The sequence below is a fragment of the Schistocerca cancellata genome, chromosome 3, assembly GCF_023864275.1.
Source record: "Schistocerca cancellata isolate TAMUIC-IGC-003103 chromosome 3, iqSchCanc2.1, whole genome shotgun sequence".
NCBI lineage: Eukaryota > Metazoa > Arthropoda > Insecta > Orthoptera > Acrididae > Schistocerca > Schistocerca cancellata.
This window is the reverse complement of record NC_064628.1, coordinates 178815916-178840413: the sequence shown is the minus strand read 5'-3', so window position 1 is coordinate 178840413 and position 24498 is coordinate 178815916.

Here is a 24498-nt window from a genome sequence, read left to right as displayed (position 1 = left end):
AAGTTGATGCTGATTTTAATGTGGCATATGCCCCTGGCATTAGTTTTAACATTATCGCGCAGCAAATTAAATTAAAATTAGCTATCTACAACTGGTTTTACCATCAATAAAATTTTAATAACAAGTGAATTTTATTAGCGTCAAAAAACGCGGTGAAAAAGATATGCTTACTAATCTGCCATCTCACCTGAGTGTATCATGTAATATCGGTATAGCGGTTTGATCAGCTGCTCTCGACCAGCTGAGACACAAGACATAGTGATTTCTAATTTTACTGTATCCAAATGCTACCGCAAATTTGTATCAGTCTCGTGTCTTGGTTATAAAGCTCTACGGTAAACAATTGACCACTCTCGGGAAAGCCGGGATTCGTACAACTCGCTACAAAACTACACCAAACTGTAACCGGATAAAGTTATAAAAGAAACTCGGAAACAACAGAGAAGCACCACGATAAAACCAGGCCGAAACCGACAAGAAGACTGCGGTGTCAGCGACATCGCAACGTATCTGTGACGACAGACTGCACTTGCCGCCGACGCCTGAAGCTGCCTGCAGTGCTATTGCAGCCCAGTTACGACAGCTGGGGTGTAACCGACACACGTTCCAGACGGTTCGGCGCTACACTCTGCCCGTTGTAAGAAGCAGAGAGCTACACGGAAAGCAGCGTTTAAAGATATGCAAACCAGCTCGTCGTTTTCGTCCAGCTGGCCAGCGATGTGACATCGAGCATCTGCTACTCCGCGTCATACCTACGACGCAGATGCTCCTACGTGCGCCGGGACACGATCCACTGCCTACCTCCTAAGCATGTGGGTGACAGGGGCAGCCCTGCACTTGGCCGCAGTCCGGGAGAACGATGAGAGGGCGCAGCAGTCTCTGCCCTCGCAGGTATACCAACAGGGTGTCGCTACACTCTGAGCTCGTAGAGCGCCGCGGTCCGACGTCGCCATAACCGTCAGCCGCACTCACTCCCACCAGCGAACGCAGGAATCTAGCGACAGCAGCAGAACTCGCAGTCAGCAACCGGAGTGTCCACGACGCAGGCTAATGATTCTTATCGATACTCAGTGCAGAAGTCACTGTTCGTCGATCCTTCTTCAGTTGCACAACATCCTCCGTCAGCGGAGAATCCTAGTCCACACTAAGCCACACGAGCCGTCCTGTCACAGTGGTGTCTCTGGACCATTTCAGAGTGCACCAGCGTCATACAATGAAATAAAACTGATTTATGACTATATCCATTATACCTTGGAAATCGGATGGAATGCTAATATAAGAAATCAGGAGGGTATCCGCAGTATGTGCGAGGAGAGAACTATCTGGGAAACATTGAGAAGAAGAAAAGACTGGATGATAACACTTATCTTAAAAAGGAATCAATGTCACGGTACTACAAGAAGACCTATTCAGCAAAAATTGTGTGGTGAGACAAAGAACTGAGAACGTTGCTTGCATGAGTTACTCGGATAATAACTATTGCTGCAGCAGTACTTTTAAACCATGTAAATGAGACTACATTATTTATAGCTTATTTATGTTGAGAATGTTGCATATACTCCTATTTCACACTTACCGGTGATTTTTCGCCGAGTATTTTGACATTTATTTATTGTTCTTTTTGTTAGATCCACTCATAGACACATACATCGATTGACTTTTATGTTTCATATTTTGAATTAGTATTCACGTGTTTACATACACTGTTTTACATTCCAGATCTCACAGTTACATGTGGTAGTTGTGTACCGTCTCTCTCACAAACAAAATAGAACATGAAAATGTGAAACTTCCTTCAGAAAAACCTATATACATATCTATTTATAAATTGAGGACTAAACTTTAATCAAAATACATACAGCCGAAGAACAATTATGAACACAAGAGAAAGGACAAATCTACGTTAAAACTCGGAAATGTATAAGAACAGAAGCCAACAGCAACATTTTAAAATTCGCAGCACCTTATTACGATATTGTACTTCAAATAAATAGTTGTAACCAAACAGCAGTATTAATTCCAAAGTCAAAATATGGCTCCAGGTCTCACGTTATGCCAAGATATGCAAAATAACCACAGTATTACTAACTGTTTTTCTTCCGGTTCCATTAGAAAAAGAACTGTTCCTCACTTCGTGAAAAATACATCCATTTATTAAGTGGTTCTTATATTCAGCTAAGTTAAATACCCTTCACGATGGTTTATCGACGCAATGACGTTTCAATTATAAATCTATTAATACTATCGAGCAAGATTCCATATTGTTTTAACACTCTGGATTTGCATTCGACATGTTTAACTCAACCTTATGTCGAACAAAGCCACATCAGAACCTCTTTCTCATCCATGCACCAGTCATGCTAGATGTTCGTCTTCGATGATTTGACTACTACAGGTAGTTAACATCTCTACTGTCTGCCACTGATTTGTGTACTCTCTCACACGACTCAGTCGCTTAGAAGAATCTCAGATACATTATTACGGATACTAAACGAGTTCTGTGTTTAAACACCTGAGACTGGTTTTCCGGGCATTTGTCTCTTTAATGCACAACGTCCGCAGCTGACGCATCGGTTTGTTTTCTTTTGAAAGCATGATGGACCTTTATCTCAGGTACCTCTTTCTGCCTACAACGACTTCCTTTACTGCCGCATCGTCGTTCCTTATTCATGAAATTTCTCTCCTGAGCTTGAAGAAAAGCCACTTTTTCCTGTTACGTGGAAGGACGATCTACTCTTATCCGTGTCATAACTCTCACTAGGTAACAAGACTCGCTCTGAAGGTAGGAAAAATCGCTTGGTCCTACCAAATCATTACGTTTTATGACATAACACACAACTTAGTCTAATTGAAAGTAATCATCTATACACTAACCCACTTACATTTCTTCTCAAAGTCTGTCTTAATTCTTAACTTTGGTACCATTCTAACGTATACTTCACATTACCATTTTATTTCCCAATGTGTCTGTAACAGGATGAACGTAAAAATCTTTCATTCCCTTGCCCTAAACCCCGTCCTCAACTTAGGTAGTTTCTCGTTCCACAGATAATTTGCTCGATAAATTCTAATGATATGGAACCAGTCATTTTAGATATACGTCACAAATTAACTTTAAATATAGCTACATGCTGAATATTTATATGAGGTCCTCTTTTTTAAATACACAAATGTGAGTTAGTATTTCATACCCACCACCTTTTGTAAATAACAGTAATAGAAATTCTTTTGTGGAATAGAAGGCACTGTCAAGGAGACAATTTTACAGTATGTTTTCAAATTTTATTTTGCTGTCAGACATTTATATGACTGGGTAAGTTATCAAAAATTTTGGTTCCAGTATTGTGCAACCCTTTCTGCGCTAAAGACAACCTTTATGTAGCGTAATTTATTTATGTACTTCACTGTTCGTTTTGAATGGCAGCAGATTACTTACAACAAACTTCATGAGGGAATAAATATACTGTGAAACAATAATCAGAATATCTAACTCCTCAAACACATGTCTACAAAATGGTCATGGGTGTGCACCACATATTAGCCTTACATAACATTTTTGAGCAATGAAGATTTTATTTCTTAAATATGATTTCCCCCTGAACATTATTCCGCATGACAATATTGAATGAAAGTGTGTAAAATATTTAAAATTGTTGATTTGGTTCTCCCCAAGATTTGCAATAACTCGAAGTGCAAATTTGGCTGAACGAAGTTGTTTTAGGAGTTCCAAAATGTGCTTTTTCCAGTGTAAATTCTCATCAATATGAACACCTAAGGAATTTGAGGCTTCCGCTGTATTTATTATTTCGTCACCATCATCTATCATGGGTGTTGTACCTCTAGATGTGCAGAACGCTCTCTGTCACCTCACCTGGGAGGCAGTCTCGGAGGTCTGTAGCAGTCAAATAGTAATTTGTCCATTGCAGCCAAGATGACGTTTATTTTATTTATAAATCGGCCTTCTGTAGATAGATTTTCTTGTCGTTAGACATGTACTCTCAGTAATGTAGTTGACGTATATGAATTCTTATATTGTCTTCCCCTATTTTTACTGTTTATAACGCCCCTAATTGTACCAGGTTTACTATTCTTGGATATATTAAATACAATAACCGGTCATATCTTCTGGTAAGGATCTACTGAGTTCACCTTTCTCGTTCTGTCCAATTTATTATTAAATCCTCTAGTGACAGCTTTTCTTTCAAATACCAGTTACTTAGTCCACGGTTTTCCAACAACTCATCTCTCAATTTCATAGACACACTGTTTATTGAAGAAAATTCTCTTTTTCATTAACATTTGGTTGACGATATCTCCCTGGTTAAGGCCATTTAGCCTTATCTTACTATCAAGATAATACAATTTATACCTTCCTCTGCAATTTTGTGTTTTCAGAATTTGCTATTAAGGAGCCACTTGTATGCTTTATAGTGCTCTTCAGCAGTTTCATTTTAGACACGTTTATTTTTAATCCAACTTCTATATTACGCTATCCCTACATTACGTACTTCCAGTCAGAATGGCTGTAGTGACTGCCGATCTTAGTGGTGGTATAGGCAGACTTACGTGTTTGCTCCTACTCTTCTCATCCAACTCATTTACTGTTTCTTCCTCGAAACTGAACACCAGCGTTAATAGTCTACTGCCCTGGCTAAATCCCTTATTGATGAAAACTAGTCGTTTCTCTAATTACGAATTAGTTAGCAGCACTTGTTTTTGACCGAATATACCATACCGCTCATCATCCCCGAAATTCAATTTCTTTACATATAGATTTCCAAGATCTCGCTCTATACAATCGGAAACAAGTCCACAAATGCCATGAAGCGTCTTTACCTCCTTCTGACGCCATTTAGTTATCGTGCAGTAATTTTTCAAATAAAAAACAAATGGTTCAAATGGCTCTGAGCACTATGGGACTTAACGTCTGAGGTCATCAGTTGCCTAGAACTTAGAACTAACCGAAGGACATCACACACATCCATGCCCGAGGCAGGATTGGAACCTGCGACCGTAGCGGTCGCACGGTTCCAGATTGCAGCGCCTACAACCGCTCGGCCATCTCGGCCGGCTTTCAAGTAAAGCGCATTAAAACTTTCGTGTGCACTGAAAAGCGATTGCACCTTTCACGCTGCCAGTAATTACCACAGAAGTCCTGAATAGAATGACCTAATCAATGTTTATTAATTGAATACCAATGAGAATTCCTGCAGCATAGCAATTTGGGAAATTGCGACACATACTATTGAAGTCACAACCATAATGCTACGAACAGAAACGAAAATTATGTCCTACCGATTCTTCGTAGATCGGGTAGTTAGTTACGTATTCCCTAGATCATTTCAATAATTCTTTTACCGAAATGATGCGGAACGAGTCAGTTTATAGAAAATGTGTACATAATTAATGTTAACATTCTATATGCTGACAATCTGTAGCAGAAAGTGAGCGTATACGAATGCGTTGTGTGTAATGTCTTCATAGCACGTAGCATCGTTCTTGATAGATTTTCTCATATTTATAATGTATGTAATTTATCTCAGTTGTTGTAGATCAATCAAACTCTAAGTGAGAAAGGTAAAGCAAAACCGTTGAAAGAAAGGAAGAGAGATGTCAAGACGAATTCGTGAAGCAGGTGGACATTTGAAAGGATAAAATTATGCTCATATAGTGTAAGCTTTCATGGCCAGCACTGACATCACACAAAATTATGGGTTTAGAATACAGTCTGTATGAAGATGCGGAGAAAAAAAATGATCATAGTAGTGCACGAAAACGTGGTAAAGTCTGATACTGAATTTAACTAAGAACTTGAGCCAAGTCAATAACACCTACCAGAAGAAATGACTGCAAAAAACTGGAAGATGTATGTATAGAGAGAATGAGATGTTGTATGAACCTAAAAACTAGTATAGCAAAATATATATATATAATATAATATGTGCTATGAGAGGGTTAGGAAGGCTTCTAAGGAGAGACGAAACAAGCTGTAGGAAGCTAAACGACAAACTGTAACACGGAGTACAGATACATGAAACTGTCACAGTACTGAGAGTTACTGAGAATAACGGATCATTGAATTCAAATACGAAGCAATATATAGATCAAGACGGCGCAGGTGTTACCAAGGAAACTAATGCTATTTCTTATACCACCGGAAATTGTAAAGATCTGGGAATTCTCCTGCGTGAAAGAGTGCTTTACGTCGTTTCCCCCCTAAAATCTTTACTCGTGCTGGTTTATGCCAAAATACTGTAACTCTCTCCGAATCTATGGTTTTTCAGCTTTTCTGTTACACTATCTCACCAGTCACATATGTGTGTTGCATTTCGTACAAACCGTTTGTTACTTCAGTATCATATCGATTAGAGAGATTTGAGTAACTTTTAGTAAGGGTCACAGATATCTATCTCTAGTGTATAAACCGCCGTTTCTCACATTGCCTTTGCCTGAGGCTGTACTTCAGTGAATCTTCCTTATCATCTCCCCCATTATCAAATAAAGTAAAAGACGGTAATGTACCAGAATGCTCCTATAATTGTTAAGTGCTAGTGTTTTACATTATCAATAGACCTATTTCGGCATTATTGCCTTCTTCGGGCTATCTCCAACCAAATACGCTTTGTTAAAAGTTGTAACATTGTAACTAATAATGATTTTGATCTATATTATGCTTGTACTTGTTTCTGTACTGCATCGTGGCGCTGTCGTTATCTTATAATCTTACCATTGGATAGATCGATTCCAACTACAGCCAAGTTTTTAAATATTTATCTTAATCTATATCAATTTCTGTTGTTCGCAGATGTAAGCTACGTCTTTTATCGTTTGTATATATTGTTGTGGTGTTTACAGCCACAATCGAAAGCTAATCCACTGATGCTGTATGGTTACTATTTGTTGATCCATATTTCTTTGTCAATATGGAAAGTTGTGGTAAGGTCTTACGGGAACAAACTGCTGAGGTCATCGATCCCTAAGCTTATACACTACTTAATCTAACTTAAACCAACTTACGCTAAGGACAAAACACACACACACACACACACACACACACACACACACACACACACCCATACCCGAGGGAGAACTCGAACCTCCGACAGGCGAAGCCTCGCGTACCATGACAAGGCGTCGCAGACAGCTCGGCTACGCTGCACAGCATTTCTTTGTATCGCCGTTACCTACAGCGTAGTATTATATTCTTTGTTGCGTTTTTGTAGTATGTATATATCTGTGATTTTATTTGTTACGTAATAAAATAAAATCATACAGGTATGGTACACACTATGAAAAAATAACAAAAAATATGATACCACGACATAGGTAACGATGAATCACAGACAAATGAATAACCAAATTGTAACCATACAGCATCGCTGGATTAGCTGTCAATCGTAGCTGTCAAAACCACAGAAAATATACAAGCGATATAAGACCTAGCTTACATGTGCGAACAAGAGCAGTTAATGGGCTACACCGCGCGGCATTTCTTTGTATCGTGGTTACCTACGGCGTAGTATTATATTCTTTGCAGTTTTTTTTGTAGTATGTATATACCTGTGTTTTTATTTGTTACGTAATAAAATAAAAACATGCAGGTATGGAACACATTATGAGAAAATAACAAAAAATATGATACCATGCCATAGATTACGATGAATCATAGACAAATGAATAACCAAATTGTAACCATACAGCATCGCTGGATTAGCTGTCAATCGTAGCTGTCAAAACCACAGAAACATATAGAAGCGATATAAGATCTAACTTACATGTGCGAACAACAGCAGTTAATGGAGATTAAGATAAATAATTAAAAACTTGGCTGCAGCTGGAAACGCCCTACGCAAAGTAAGATTATAAGACAGAAACAGCGCCACAATGCAGTATGGAAATAAGCACTAGTAAAACAAATTTATTACTAGTTACAATTTTACATATTTTAACAAAGCGTAACTGGCTGTAGATAGTCTGAAGACGGCTATAATGCTAATGTGAAACGTCTAGCAATTAACTTATTTATTATTCATTTATTTTTTTATTGTTCCGTGGGACCAAATTAAGGAGAAGTCTCCATGGTCATGGAACGACTCAATACATGGAGTTATAACATGATAGTAGAAACAGATAAAATGAAATATAAAAACATATTCAGGCGATAAGTCTTAAGTGTAAATAAAGCAAATCAACAATGTAACACTGGAATTTGATTAATTTTTCAGTTCTTCCAGGAGCTCCTCGACAGAATAAAAGGAGTGAGTCATGAGGAAACTCTTCAGTTTAGACTTAAAAGAGTTTGGGCTACTGCTAAGATTTATGAGTTCTTGTGGTAGCTTATTGAAACTGGATGCAGCAGAATACTGCACTCCTTTCTGCACAAGAGCCAAGGAAGTGCGTTCTACATGCAGATTTGATTTCTGCCTAGTATTAACTAAGTGAAAGGTGCTAACTCATGGAAATAGGCTAATATTGCTAACAACAAACGACATTAAAGGAAATATATACTGTGAGAACAATTTCAGAATTCCCAGACTATTGAATAGGGGGCGACAAGAGGTTCTCGAACTTACACCACATATAGCTTGAACAGCCCGTTTTTGAGCCAAAAATACCCTTTTTGAATCAGAAGAATTACCCCAAAAAATAATACCATACGACATAAGTGTATGAAAATATGCGAAGTAGACTACTTTTCGTGTTGAACTGTCACTTATTTCAGATACTGTTCTAATGGTAAATAGAGCAGCATTTAGTTTCTGAACAAGATCCTGGACGTGGGCTTTCCACAACAGCTTACTATCTATCCGAACGCCTAGGAACTTGAACTGTTCCGTCTCGCTTATAATATGCGCATTCTGTCTGATCAAAATATCGGTTCTTGTTGAATTGTGAGTTAGAAACCGTAAAAATTGAGTCTTACTGTGATTTAGCATCAATTAATTTTCCACAAGCCACAAGCTTATTTCTTGCACAACATTATTTGATACTGTTTCAATATTACACACAAGATCCTTCACTACCAAGCTGGTGTCATCAGCAAACAGAAATATTTTTGAATCGCCTGTAATACTAGAAGGCATATCATTTATATAAATAAGAAACAGCAGTGGCCCCAGCACCGACCCTTGAGGAACGCCCCACTTAACAGTGACCCATTGGGGCTGAACATCATTACCACTCTCAATATTGCGGAGAATTACCTTCTGCTTTATGTTCTTAAAGTAAGAGGCGAACCAGTTGTAAGCTACTCCTCTTACTCCATAATGGTCCAACTTCTGCAGTAATATTTTGTGGTCAACACAGTCAAAAGCCTTCGTTAAATCAAAGAAAACACCTAGCGTTCACAACCTTTTATTTAATACGTCCAAAACCTCACAGAGAAAAGAGAATATAGCATTTTCAGTTGTTAAACCATTTCGAAAACCAAACTGTACATTTGACAGCAAATTATGTGAATTTAAATACTCCAGTAACCTTGTATATACAACCTTCTCGATAACTTTGTCTGTTGTAAAGAAAATGTTGGAACGTGTCGGCCTCTTCCATTTATTTCCAACTGGAAATCTTCTGCTCCACTAGAAGCTCCCTGGAATGAAACATTACCTTCTTTTATCTGATTGTGTCATTACAGGACATCTAGCATGCTGCGAGCTCAAGAGAAAATAAATCCCTAATTATTGCTTCTTGCAGGTGTTTCTACTGCATATATGATTCTTTTTGCAACTCAGTTCCAATGGAATCATGCACTGCAACACAAAATAAAAGTCACACATACAAGATTTTAATTTGTCCAAATATATCAGTTGAAAACTGGTTTGCCCCACGACCAGAGTATGTGGTAGGAGGCTGAAAAAAATCATGAGTCTCTAATGGACCGGATCCCAACAGCCCACTCCAGCCCTTGGAGTGGACCGTTGAAAGTAAAAAAATAAAAATAATAAGTAACTAGTGTTCCACAAAATGGTTTCGGGATGTTTCCCTTGTTTAAAAGGAAAATTTTTGAACTGACGATTCTCTTTCCAAATATGCCGTGATGGAAAACGCACTGATCCATTGCCAGCCTACTGGGATATTCGGCTGTGACAGGGTTCTACAACAACAAGGTTCTACAACAGGGCGCCCGTCTCTGATGTATGGTGTGCAGTGGATTACAAAGAAAACAAAGCGAACAAATTTGATTACTGATTGTAACAATGAACAAAGTAACCCTAGAAGTAATATATAAATGGTCCTAAGTACCAGATTCCAGCAAAGGTTACAGAGAAACCTGTGTCCGTTGTAATGAAAATGTTGGAATGTGTAGGCCTCTTCCATTTATTTCCAATAGGAAATCTTCTGCTCCACTAGAAGCTCCCTGGGATGAGATTGGAAATAATCAAGTTTCCATAGTGGGCCAAATCTCCAACAACTTCATCTGTTCATTGGAGTATCGAATGAACAGAAAAACTATTGGAAGCTTTAAATGTACAAACTACTACTACTACTACTACTACTACTACTATCGATGGTCCACACTTTCCATAACTCGTAGTTAACTATTCCTTGATGAGTCAGAATATGCCCCATCAATCAGTACTTGCTATTAGTCAGGTTTTCCCCTAAATCAATGTAGTACCTCACCATTACTTACTCGATCTCAGCATTACTGCGTAACACATACATGTCAAATGCGCCTATTTTGCTCTTGTCTGCACTGTCCATCGACAACGTTTCATTTCCAAATAAGGTCTCTGTCTCTCTTTATTAGTTACTGTATCTGCCCGCTTAATCTTCGGATTATTTTGCAACACCAAGATTTCAGTGGTTCCATTCTGCTCTTGTCTGTACAGCTTATCGTCATACGTTTCACCTGCATGTGCCTACTCTCCAGAACAACATGTAACACATAATTTTATGTTTTCTGTTAACAGTGTTACAGTTTCCAGATACGCTTTTCTTGTTATTGGAAGTCATCATTTTATGCCCTCTTTATTTCGGTCAAGGTTAACTCCTTTCCTGTCCACACAGCAAAGCTCATCTGTTACATTTAGTGCTTCATTTCCTAATTAATTTATTCCGCACTACCAAATTTAATTCGACTATGCTTCACTACTTTGGTTTTCCTTTTATTGAAATTTACCTTATTATCTCTTCTCAAGACTCTATCCATTCTATTCAGCTGATGTGGAAGATATGCAGGCAGAACATCGATGATATCTGGAAGGTAGCACAATGAAACAGGTGAATGTAAAGCACTGAAAGAGGGTCGGGTGTCCTTCTTGAATAGGTCACCCTATAGAACACTTTATCGCGAAACGTAAAGGTTCCTGTTTCAAGTTTTGCTCCAGCACACAGTTTAAATCTGCCACGAAGCCTTATATCAGCGCACATTTCGCTACACAGTGAAAATTCATTCTGAAAACCGTCTATCATATTTGGCCACAGGTCCAGTAGTCTAGGGGTTTCAAGATAAGGTACGAAACCCTTATTCTGCCGCGGTGCATGGGTGGTTAAGTCTGTATCATGTGCCTGACACACAGTGGTAGCCCATGTCATTGGCTCTCACATAACGATGTGACGCCATAGATCTACGTGCCTTACCAGCGTATTGCTGGAGGCCCTTGCACCACACTCTCTCTCAGCAACTATCCAACTTAAGTCCCACCGCCCTTCTTTTACTTCCGCCACTTTTCCCTTGAACTGAGCTACGTCCGTGCTGTGATACTGCCGACTCAATTGACATCCACGAAGGCGATCTATGCTTTCCTTTAGCAGCATTGGTTACCGAATGTGGTTGAAGGGAACCTTGCTCACGTCGACTGGCATGCCGTTTGGTGATAGGTGTGCGCTTCTAATCTTGACACTGACGTCCAGTCTTTGGTACCATACTGTCAATGGGAAGCAAGCATTCTGGTCATACCTTTAGGGGATTCACCTCGCAGACACCACGTTGTGTGTTGACTGTGATGTTATGGATTCAGACGAGCACTGCCCGGTGTGCAAATCGTCGAGAGGTGTCCTGTAAGATTCATTATCAGACACTTACTCAACTGCTCCTCTCTCCAGACGCGGGATACTCCCCGCAAGCGAAGACGAACTCTGTGAGGTGGATTTGTTGACACGCAGCACATTACTTGTTTGATGATGGCGGGAAAAGTATATTTGACTTTGGGCAATTCCTTAATTAAAGCCATTGTGCAGCTATTCGAAGTCCAAAATACAGACAATTTTTCTCCAGTTTTCTCTGCATTATCTTCCTTAACCCACCTCAGAGGTGGGGTGTTCCTGTCATGAAGAGTTATCGCCGTCTATTCCACACTTAGAACCGATATATTCACTGATAATCGGAATGTTCTATCGAAACGAATAAAAATAACAAAAAAAGAAAAGTAAATAGATAAACAGTGATCATTGTACCTCTACTCTACGTTCTCTACGCTTTCCTTGGTTCCTAGAGGTTGGAACGAGACATGGCGGCCACGCCTCGGGATGCGACCCCTGCCAACTTTGCCCCCACCTCTCCCTTTGGGCGCCCTTTCAAAAAAAGGAAAAAAATGGGGTAGTGTGTTTGATTAGTATTCAAAATGTTCCTAGTCACGGATTCAAAACAGGCCACCGCGTTAATTTTCATTAATATACAGCATTCGCTGCCGGAGACTTCCGGCATAAGCAGTCACCCTCATTCTGCCAACGGCCTTGTCAAAGAGGGTGGAGGAGCCGACAGAGGTTCAGGGCACTCCCTTGATCTTGGGGAGGGAAACTGCCCCTAAAAGCGGAAGAATCAATAATGATCAACGTCATGAGAATGCAGAAAACAATAGAAACCACTACATTAGAGGCACATAACGTGTTTCCACAGGACACGTGGCCTGTAACTGAAAAAGTGTTATGATGATACCTAAATTGGCAAAAGATTCCTACATAGCCCCCATTCGAATCTCTAGGAGAGGACTGCCAAGGGGGTGGTAATCATGAAAAAAAAAGATTGAAACAATCAATGAAGGGATAACGTTCTACGAGTCGGGGCATGCAATGTCACAAGCTTGAATGTGGCAGGGTAGTTACAAAATGTGAAAAGGGAATTAGAAAGGCTCAGTCTAGATATAATAGCGGTCAGTGAAGTGAAATGGACAGAAGATTAGGATTTCTGATCAGATGGGTATAGGGTAATATCAACTGCAACAGAAAGTGGTATAACGGGAGCAGGATTTGTTATGAATAGAAAGGTAGGGCAAAGAGTGTGTGGTGTCACCGCCAGACACCACACTTGCTAGGTGGTAGCTTTTAAATCGGCCGCGGTCCGCTAGTATACGACGGATCCGCGTGTCGCCACTGTCAGTGATGGCAGACCGAGCGCCGCCACACGGCAGGTCTAGAGAGACGTACTAGCACTCGCCCCAGTTGTACAGCCGACGTTGCTAGGCATGGTTCACTGAGAATTACGCTCTCATTTGCCGAGGCGATAGTTAGCATAGCCTTCAGCTACATTTGCAGTGTTTCCCTTCTAAGTGAAGAATTTGCCGACATTTTTGCACCGGGCCTTGGTTGCGCTAAGAACTATCAAGCACGTTTGGAACTGAAAGTCAACGCACAACCGAAAGTTTTCAGCGCGCGCAATGTTCCCCACGCATTGCGTGCTGAGGTCGCAAGAACATTACACGAATTGGATTCACAAGGTGTAATTGAACGTGTGCAGGCTTCTCTCTGGGCTTCACCCTTAGTAATTTTGCAGAAACCTTCCGGAAAATTGAGACTTTGCATGGACTTCAAGGCAACAGTGAATCCCCAACTAGTGACTGCTACTTTTCCTTTACCCCGCCCGGAAGATCTTTTTGACAAACTGTGCCCGGGTAAATATTTTTCGAAGTTGGACCTAGCAGATGCGTACTTGCAAATACCGGTGCACGAAGAATCCGAGCGCGTATTGGTGGTTAACACGCATCTTGGTTTGTACCGATTCAAACGACTGCCATTCGGGTGTACATCCGCCCCTGCATTGTTTCAGCAATATTTACAAACTGTTTGTGCGTCGGTCCCTACTGCTGCAAACTATCTGGACGATATTGTGATCTCCGGAAAGACGGACGAAGAACATTTCGCCAACCTCCGAACATTATTTCAGGTCTTGCGACAAAATGGTCTTCGCTTGCGGAAGGACAAATGTGTGTTTTTTGCTCGTGAATTGCCATATCTGGGACATGTACTCAATGCCCAAGGCATACATCCCAGCCCAGAGTACCTTCGTGCCATACAAGACTTGCCTTCGCCGCAGAATTTGAAGCAGCTACAGAGTGTGCTGGGTAAAATAAATTATTACCATAGCTATATCCCCCATGCCTTTTCCATTTCAGCTCCGCTTCATCGCTTACGCCGTAAAGGTGTTCCGTTCGTCTGGTCGACGGAATTCGAACGCGCCTTTCGCCAGTTGATATCGGCGTTGCTTTCTACTACTTGCCTTACGCCATTCGATCCCCAGAAACCCCTTTTGTTGATGGTAGATGCATCGGATTTCGGGATAGGAGCTGTGCTTGCGCACACAGATAGTTCGCATGATCGCCCTATTGCCTTTGCGTCCAAATTGCTCTCGTCAGCGCAACGCAATTATTCACAGATCGAGAAAGAAGCTTTGGCTCTCGTATTTGGTGTTACCAAGTTTCATGATTTCTTGTATGGTCGTCACTTTACCATCATTACAGACCACAAACCTTTGACATCGCTTTTTCATCCCAACAAGCCTGTACCTCCACGTACAGCGCAGAAATTCATTCGCTGGTCTATTTTCCTCTCGCAGTACCGCTACGATATCTTGTATCGGTCCACTGCTAAGCACGGAAACGCTGATGCGTTGTCCCGTTTACCTGTTGCTGAGGATAGAGCATTCGATTCCTCCGAACTTGCTTGCATGTTTATTGATTCGGAAACCGATGACGTGGTAGAATCGTTTCCGATTGATTTTCGTCGTGTAGCTGCAGCCACAGCTGCTGACCCTGTCCTTGCTACCGTTTTGCGTTTTGTTGCTACGCAATGGCCTTTGTCAATGTCACGGATCGAGGATTCGTTGGTTCGCCGATTTTTTGCTCACAAGGAGAGACTTTTTGTACGACGTGGTGTTTTGCTGTTGCGTTCTGATAATGATCAGTCCAGGTCCGTGGTCCCACGTTCGTTACAGTCTTCTGTCTTAAAGCTTCTCCACCAAGGACATTGGGGTATAGTGAGAACGAAACAACTTGCTCGTCAGCACTGTACTTGGTTAGGAATCGATGCTGCGATTACGAATATGTGCTCTTCTTGCATGGCGTGTGCCGAACGACAATCCGCGCCACCGCGGAAATTCTTTGCATGGCCGAAAGCCACTTCCCCTTGGCAACGCTTACACATCGATTTTGCTGGTCCCTTCTGGAATGCTCGATGGTTGGTTGTGGTCGATTCCTTAAGTAATTTTCCTTTTGTTGTCCGGATGTCTTCCACGACGTCTTCTGCCACAATCCAAGCGTTATCCGCTATCTTTTGCATTGAAGGTCTTCCACAGACTATTGTTTCCGACAATGGCCCACAAATCATGTCCGCAGAATTTCAGTCATTCTGCAAGGTCAATGGTATTCAACATCTGACATCCGCGCCGTTTTCGTCTCACTCAAACGGCTTTCAAGTCACAGATGTTGAAGTTAAAAGAGTCGCATTCTCGGGAGGACGCGTTATTGCTCTTCTTGTCCTCGTATCGCTCTCAGCCCCGAGATGGTCGCTCGCCGGCTGAGTTGCTCCATGGTCGTCCTCATCGAACCTCTATGTCTTTGCTGCATCCGCCGCATCAGGTTCCTGTGCAGCGGCAGCCACCTGCTTTTGCTCCTGGCGACGTTGTATACTATCGCAACTATCGCGGTTCACGGCGTTGGCTCGCAGGGCGCATTCTTCGCTGCCTCGGCCGCGCGATGTATCTGGTTTTGGGGGCCTCTGGTGAGGTGCGTCGGCATCTCAATCAGCTGCGCCTCTGTCGTCGCCCGGGTTCTGCCGCTCCCCATCTGCTTTCAGCGACGGTGCTGTCCGGTCAACGCCCTGGGGACCCATCTACTGGCTCGCCTCATCCCCAGGTTTTACCGACGATGCCTGCCATTTTGCCCCATGGCGTCGCGCCACCGCCGCCGGCGCCGCCGCAGCCGCCGCCGGCGCCGCCCGCAGTGGACACGTCGCTGCAACCGCTGGGCGCCTCCCTGGGTCGCGCGCCGCCGATACCTTCCCGTGACCAGCTGTCCTCCGCCAAGGAACTCTTGCCCGCTCCGGACCATCTGTCGTCTTCGCCAGTCGGGTGCTCCGACTCGATGGAGGTCGACCCTTCGGCCCCTCCTGACTATCTACGGGTGCATACACCGCATGTTGGCGTGCACCCTGTGTAAGTAGGCTGTTTATGTTTTCTTTATTGGCTACGTTACGTAGCGCTCTGTATGAAAATCACTGGCTGTGCTGTGTGCAGTCTGTGGCTAGTTTGCATTGCTGTCTGCCATTGTAGTGTTGGGCAGCGGCAGCTGGATAATACTATGTCATTTACTTTGTAAAGATGTTTAGACATTATTTATTCTGTTTTGTTTTAATGCTCATGTGTAAAGTTGATGTTTCAAAAGTTATTCTGATCTTTTATGTATGTACTCATGTCATAATTCCTGCAACACTGATGTATATGTTATTTCTATTCTTTTGTAAAGCCTGTATTACTACAAATGTTATCTGTATTGTTATGTTCTTTGATGATGTATTTTGTACCTTTGTAATTGTATTCTTATGTTATAAAATTGTAATTGATACCAGTTCATCATATTATTAACTTGTTAGTTACATTTCACTGTACACGTTTCTGTTGGTCATAGTAATGCACAATATGTGAGAAGTTGGGACGGTTAGTGTTTGCACGTGTGTTACTAATTCAGCAAGGGACTGGATAACAGCATTGCTGGTTCTAAGGACAATTCCAAAAACTTCATGAGTGTACAAGTGGTGGTTTATGGACTTGCTAAGTTGTCTGCAAGACTTCTAAGGACAATTCCAAAAACTTTGTGCGTGCACAAGTGGTGGTTTATGGACTTGCTATGTTCTCTGCAAGACTCTTCGATGGTGATTGTGCACCCGCACAGTCACAACAGATGGCTGCTGGCCATCTCTACAAGGACTACAGTGGGTCGGAATCTTTGATGGCCCACCAATACCGTAATCTCTACCAGAACTACAGTGGGTCTACTCTGTGATGTCCTACCTACCAATATTCATCAACTTCGACTGACTCTGCGGTGGGTTTGCTCTGTTGTGGCCCATTACCTGTCACCATGTCAAGAGTCAGCACTGTCTTTCAGTTGGAAGGACAACACTACTTCTTCAAGACTGCATGGTAATCCACTACTTCCGTGTGCATTGTATTTTACTGCTCAGACTTTGAAAAAAAAAAAAAAAAAACTGAAATTTTGCTGTGATGAACAATCTGGACTGTCTTTATGGACTGTGAGAAAATTTTAGCTTTTGACCAACATTGTATAAATAAGTGTGTGCATTTGATATCTTTGTTATTGTAATTATGAAAAAATTTTTCAAATCATTATTGGCCACTGCCCAAAACAATTTGTAAAATTTTTTGTGGGGTGCATGGGGGCTATGTAAGTAGGCTGTTTATGTTTTCTTATTGGCAACGTTACGTAGCGCTCTATATGAAAATCACTGGCTGTGCTGTTTGCAGTCTGTGGCTAGTTTGCATTGTTGTCTGCCATTGTAGTGTTGGGCAGCGGCAGCTGGATGTGATCAGCGCGTAGCGTTGCGCAGTTAGAGGTGAGCCGCCAGCAGTGGTGGATGTGTGGAAGGAAATGACGGAGTTTTGAAATTACATATATTATGACTTTTGATGATATTAAGGTAAATACATTGTTTGTTCTCTATTAAAATCTTTCATTTGCTAACTATCCCTATCAGTAGTTAGTGCCTTCCGTACTTTGAACCTTTTATTTAGCTGGCAGTAGTGGCGCTCGCCGTATTGCAGTAGTTCGAGTAACGAAGATTTTTGTGAGGTAAGTGATTTGTGAAAGGTATGGGTTAATGTTAGTCAGGGCCATTCTTTTGTAGGGATTTTTGAAATTCAGATTGCGTTGCGCTAAAAATATTGTGTGTCAATTTAAGCACAGTCGTGTGTAATTGTTCTAAGTGGACGTTTCACCTTGACTAGGTTTTCAGGCGTTTCCTAGCTCCCCTCGGACCGAATGGCCGGGTGCGGGTGGCACAGCCTCGCCTGTTGTTAGGCTCCCCACCTCGTCGCATACGTCAACATGGGGTCCTCCCCATGGCGGGCGGAAGCCCTATAATACAACCGTTCGCCGATTTGCGGGGGAGGAATGTGGTGTCACCGCCAGACACCACACTTGCTAGGTGGTAGCTTTTAAATCGTCCGCGGTCCGCTAGTATACGACGGACCCGCGTGTCGCCACTGGCAGTGATGGCAGACCGAGCGCCGCCACACGGCAGGTCTAGAGAGACGTACTAGCACTCGCCTCAGTTGTACAGCCGGCGTTGCTAGGCATGGTTCACTGAGAATTACGCTCTCATTTGCCGAGACGATAGTTAGCATAGCCTTCAGCTACATTTGCTACGACCTAGCAAGGCGCCATTACCAGTATAGATATTGAGATTCTATTAATGTATCATCAAGAGCGATGTTCTACAAATGTGGATTAAAGTTAAGTATTCCTGAAGCTACGTACTTTTCTTTATAGCATTCATTACGTATCCTGTTTCGGACCTCACGCCAGCCTGCGTGAGTTTAAGCGCGTGCCTTTCGGCTTCCTCTCATTGTGTCTAGGATGTCTTGTCTATACACAACAGAGTGTGTTACAGCGAACGTTCAGTGATAGGGTTGTTCTTGTGAAAGTCTACAGCAGACCAACACTGACAACGGTAGTTCCGGTGTATACATGCCGGCGTAAAGTATTACGTGACGTTCGAAATTCTGAGAAAAATTGGAGGAAACTCTAGGGAGAGACGGGTAATATACACTATGTTCATGAGCCTACAGAGAATAATAAGAGTGGACGGCCAAGAACGAAGCTCTTGGATTAAAAAGAGCGTAAGACAGGGATGTAGTCTCACACCCACTACCTCACTGTTCAGTCTGTACATCGAAGAAGCAATGATGGAAATAAAAGAAAGATTCAGAAGTGGAATTAAAATTCAAGGTGGGATATCAATGATACGATTCGCTGATGACATTGGTATTCTGAGGTTGAATGAAATGAACAATCTAATGAGTACTGTATATGAATTGAGAGGAAATCGAAGATCGACGAAAGTAAGAAGAAGACGCAGAAAAGAGAACAGCAGAAACCTAACATTAGGATTGATGGCCACGAAGGAAATGAAGTTAAGGAATCTGTTTCCTAGGCAGCAAAATAACCAATGACGGACGGAACAAGGAGAACATCAGAAGCAGACCAGCACTGCCAAAAATGTCATTTCTGGCCAAGAGAAGTCTACTAGTATCAAACATTTCTGAGAATGTATGTCTGGAGCACAGCATATATGGTAGTGAAACATCGACTGTGGGAAATCCGGAACAGAAGAGAATCGAAGCTTTTGAGATGTGGTGCTACAGACGAATGCTGAAAATTAAGTTAACTGGTAAGGTAAGGAATGAGGAGGTTCTGCGCAGAACCGGAGAGGAAAACATTGAGAAGAAGAAGGGACAGGATGGTAGGGCATCTGTTAAGACATCAGGGAATGACTTCCATGGTACTGGAGGGAACTGTGAAGGACAAAAACTGCAGAAGAAGACAAAGATAGGAATACATCCAGTAGATAATTGTGGGCGTAGGTTGCAAGTGCTACCGTGAGATGAAGAGGTTGGCAGATGAGAGGAATTCATGGTGGGCCGCATCAAACTAGTCAGAAGAATTATTCCCCAAATAAAAAAATAATCAAGTGTGGAAAGGAGGAGATGAGGAACTGAGGAAGTGCCGCTGTGGGGACTGGTCGTGAGTCATGCACTGATAGCTCAGTCGGTAGAGGATTCTTTTCTAAGTTTGCCCCCCGGTTTCCTTTACTGGTTAGTGTAAGCACATATTGAACAGCAATGGTGCGGAAGAGGGTTGATCTCAACTTCGTTGCACTCCTTTCCCCACTATTGCCTCTTCGACTACGGTTATAACTGCTGTTTGATAAGTGTACAGGTTGCATACAGCCCTTCATACTCATTATTTTATCCCTGATAACGTCTGGGCTTTTAAGCGTGTATTACAGTCAATGTCAAAAGCTTTATCTAAATTTACAAATACTATAAATGCAGGTTAGCCTGTCTTCCACCTGACTTGTAAGGCAATATGCTAGGTCATGTAGCATGTTGCTACCTTTCTAGGGAACACAGACTGATCTTTCCCCAGTCCGGCCCCTAACAATCGCTCCATCATTCTACGGATAATTTGAGTTTCTTAGCTACCATCATTTATTCAATGAGTGGTTTGGCGATATTCACCCCTGACAGAAGGATTATCACTGTCTTCGTGAAGTATGAGGCTAGTTTTCCTGTGCCAAATATCCCACATATGAGGTGGAACAGTTCTGTCTTGGTAGACTCTGCCGATAAATGTGATAATGCCTTGTTTCTTCTAAGGTCTTTCAATTTTCTGTTGTTATCTTGCAAGATCGAATGTCTCATCTCACTTTCATTCACTTCCTCTTGCATTTCCATACCATTATCTTCAAGTTTATTTCGTTCATCTAGTCTATCTATGTTCCCTTTCTACCTTTCACTACTCCCATCATTGTATCACATGAGCTCTTGATATTCTTGCAGCTACAATGGTTCTTTAACTTAACTGGAAGAAGGGCAGCCAGTTTTGTGTTATAGCGAAGTAGGGGAGACTGTGTTGGATATGAAATGCCTGCTGGAGTGGCAATCGTTGCGGCGACATCTTCTCATGACGTTTTAATCACCAATTATCTCCTCCGAGTGTGAAAATATTTTGTTGGCGCCCATCTACAGAGGGAGAAATGATCATCGTAATAACATAAGAGAAATCAGAGCTCTCACGTAAAGATTTCTCGCTCACCATTTGAGGGTGGAACGGTAGAGAAATAGTCTGAAGGTGCTTCGATGGTTCCTCTGCCAGCTACTTAATTGTGAATTGTAGAGTAGTCATGTGGATGTAGATGTACAAGCGGGATATATATTTCTTACAGTCATGCAAGCTTCTAAACCTATGGATTTCTCGTCTTTGAATGTCCTACTGAACCTTGGCGTTTGGTATAGCTATGCCTCTGTTGCAATGACTGTTTCTTCTTTTAGAGCAACTCTTTCATTCTGTACTATTACTTTCACCTATTTCAATAAGCCATCTCGTAATTTCCGACCTTTTTGTAGTTTCTTCAGCTATAGTCTTCATTTTACAATTTATAAATTATAGTGTAAAAATACATTTGTTCCTGGAAACGTTTCGCAGTTTGAAATGTAGTTTTTAGTTTCTATCTTACCATTATATTACTTGCAAACTGCGGCACACGCAATGTGGCGCAGTGTTTGGTTTTGCTCGCTTGGTGTCGTTAGTTAAAACCCAACAACCACCAGTCATTTTTTATTTAGTATTTATCATTTCTGGAACGTTCTTGTGATGTCATACGTTTAATGTTTCTGTATTCTGGAGTAAATATAAATACCAACAGTCTTGAATATCCGATGTTTATATTAATAGCTGCGCTCTCCGTCCAGGAGTTTAGCGTTCGAACTGTAGTTTTGTGTTCATAAGAAACGTGCTTACAGTGCAAAATTTGTATGAGACGGAGTCAATACATAAGTAGGAAATTGGAATATAGAGATCAGAGTGGCGTGTACCAGCCTGATTTTTATTTTCCTTTCCAACATACTCCCTTCGTGAACTTACAACAGTGACCCTATCGCTCGACAAAGCGTTGAATGCCGGCAGTGTGGATTTTTGTGGCAGCATTCATATCGAAAGAATGACCTCTAGCGATACAACAAGTTTATGTGGTTCCTTAAATTGCTGCAGCCCAAATGGACGATATGTCCTCGGAGTAGCGAAATACCCCTAGTTGGGGAAACAATCTTCCATCATGGGATTACATGGGCGACCAGGACGCGTTTGTGACATTTTTGTCGATAGCTGAATTCCTGTACCGAACTGCACAAAAATTTCCATTAAACACAGTTGTAACCAGGTATGACACGAATTTCGCTTTGGACGTCCCGCTGCGGATAATCTCTTGGCTCACAAAAACCACGTGTTCTAGTCGGGTACATAACGTACCTGCCATCTTTGTTTACCTGCAAATCATTAATTATTGGCCGGGGGATGCTATGTATCGGCTACCTCCCAAGCGAATATGCTGCCACCTCCTATATAAGTACTGGACGGAAATTAACTAGGGTTTGCCACATTCTAGCGTTTGCGACTTATTTATTGAATCACTCTCGTATTCCGATAACGACCTTGCTTTCTGGTTTGGACTTAAGTATGGTCGCGACTTGACATTGTTTTCTGGAGACGCCAGGTGGTTCAAAATATGTACAGAGGGGTCCGGAAAAATGTAGACACTGTTTTACAGTCAATATTAATGTAAAGAAATTACATACCATTACAGTTCTTGCACGGGGGTGGGGGGTGGGGGGTGTAAGAAGATTATTTTGTGTGTTCAAAGTGACACTTTTAGCAGCCAAACAAGGTCGATATCGTAGAACTGTTGATCGAACCACGGCTGTCGGCGTTGCTGGTGTGATGACAGCACAAGGTTCCTCGAAATTTTCTCCTAGCTCGTTCAGTGTATCTGGCTTCTGTTGATAACCAGGTAGATTTTCACCTAAGCAGGCTCTGATATCTCTGTCCTGGTTAGGGGGAACTCCATCTTGTGTAGGTAAAAACTTTCATTCGCGGACACCTCTCAGATGGCAGCAAAAGCGACGTTTGCAGGGGCTGAAGCTACATCTCACCAATAATGGTACGTTCAAAGAAGAATGGGCCAGTCAAACCGATCGATGACAGACCACAACACACTGACCACCCAGTAGATTAACATGTTTGTCTGCCTGAATGTGATGGTTTTCAGGAGCCCAGTACATGCAGCTCTGGCGCTTTACAGTAGCGTTCAGTCAGAATGGCGCCTTGTCAGACCAGATAACCATCCCTGCATATCGTTCATTCTCGTGTAACATTGAAAAGTCCCCTTTGAAAAATTATACAAGACTGTGCTTAACCTGACACACAATATTTTTAGAACAACGCAATCTGACTCCCAATAATCCCTACAAAAGAATGGCCCTGACTAACATTAAACTATACCTTTCAGAAATCACTTACCTCACAAAAATCTTCATTACTCGAACTACTGCAATACAGCGAGCGCCACTACTGCCAGCTAAATAAAAGATTCAAACTACTGAAGGCACTAACTACTGGTAGGGATAGTTAGCAAATGAAAGATTTTAATAGAGAACAAACACTGTATTTACCTTAGTAATCATAACATATATAGCAGTTCAATTTCAAAACTTCCGCCATCTCTCTCCCCACATCCACCACTGCTGGCGGCTCACCTCCAACTGTGCAACGCTACGCGCTGTTCACATCCAGCTGCCGCTGCCCAACACTACAATGGCAGACAACAATGCAAACTAGCCACATACTGCACACAGCACCAGTGATTTTCATACAGAGCGCTACGTAACGTTGCTAATAAGAAAACCTAAACAGCCTTCTTACAACATGTCTTCAAACCACTCTGCGTACTCCATCCTTCGATCCGGATCGTCCTCGTTCATAGCGTACAGCGACCTTGAAATGTACGCTTTCCACTCTGAAGCCTTCAGAATTTGTCGCACGCTTAATCTGTTTACCCCACTTTCACGTGCACGCTGCTTCACAGATTTTTACGGTGACCTAACAAAATGTTGCAGCACAACAGCGCTGGAAGTTGGACTTGTCGGTCGGCCAGACCTTTCCTTATGCACATCCTGAAGAGGTCTAATTTCTCGCGTCTTATACTCATGGTCCTTACGCGAAATGCTCATTGGCGAATCGTTCTGCAGTCGGCCTCAAGAGCAGATTCTCTAAATTTCTGCACTGGTGCTTCGTAAAAAGATTATTACCAAATACCTCCATAATACTTCTGTGCTGATCGAACCTACCGGTAACAAATCTAGCAGCACATCTCTGAATTGATTCGATGTCTTCCATTAATCCGACCTGGTAGGAATCCAGAACACTGACAATACTCAAGAACTGGTCGCACTAGCCTTTTATAAATCGTTTCCCACATGGATGAGTTACAATATCCCAAAATCCTCCCAGTAAAACGAAGCCAAGCATTCGCCTTCCCTGGTCCCAATCTGATCTGTTCATTACATTTCATATCGCTTTGCAACTTTACACCTAGATGTTTAATCGATGCAACTGTGTCAAGCAGCACCCCAGTATTGTTGTATTCGAACGTTACAGGATTATTTTTTGTACTTAGCCGCTTTAACTCACATGTTGCTAGGTTTCGAGC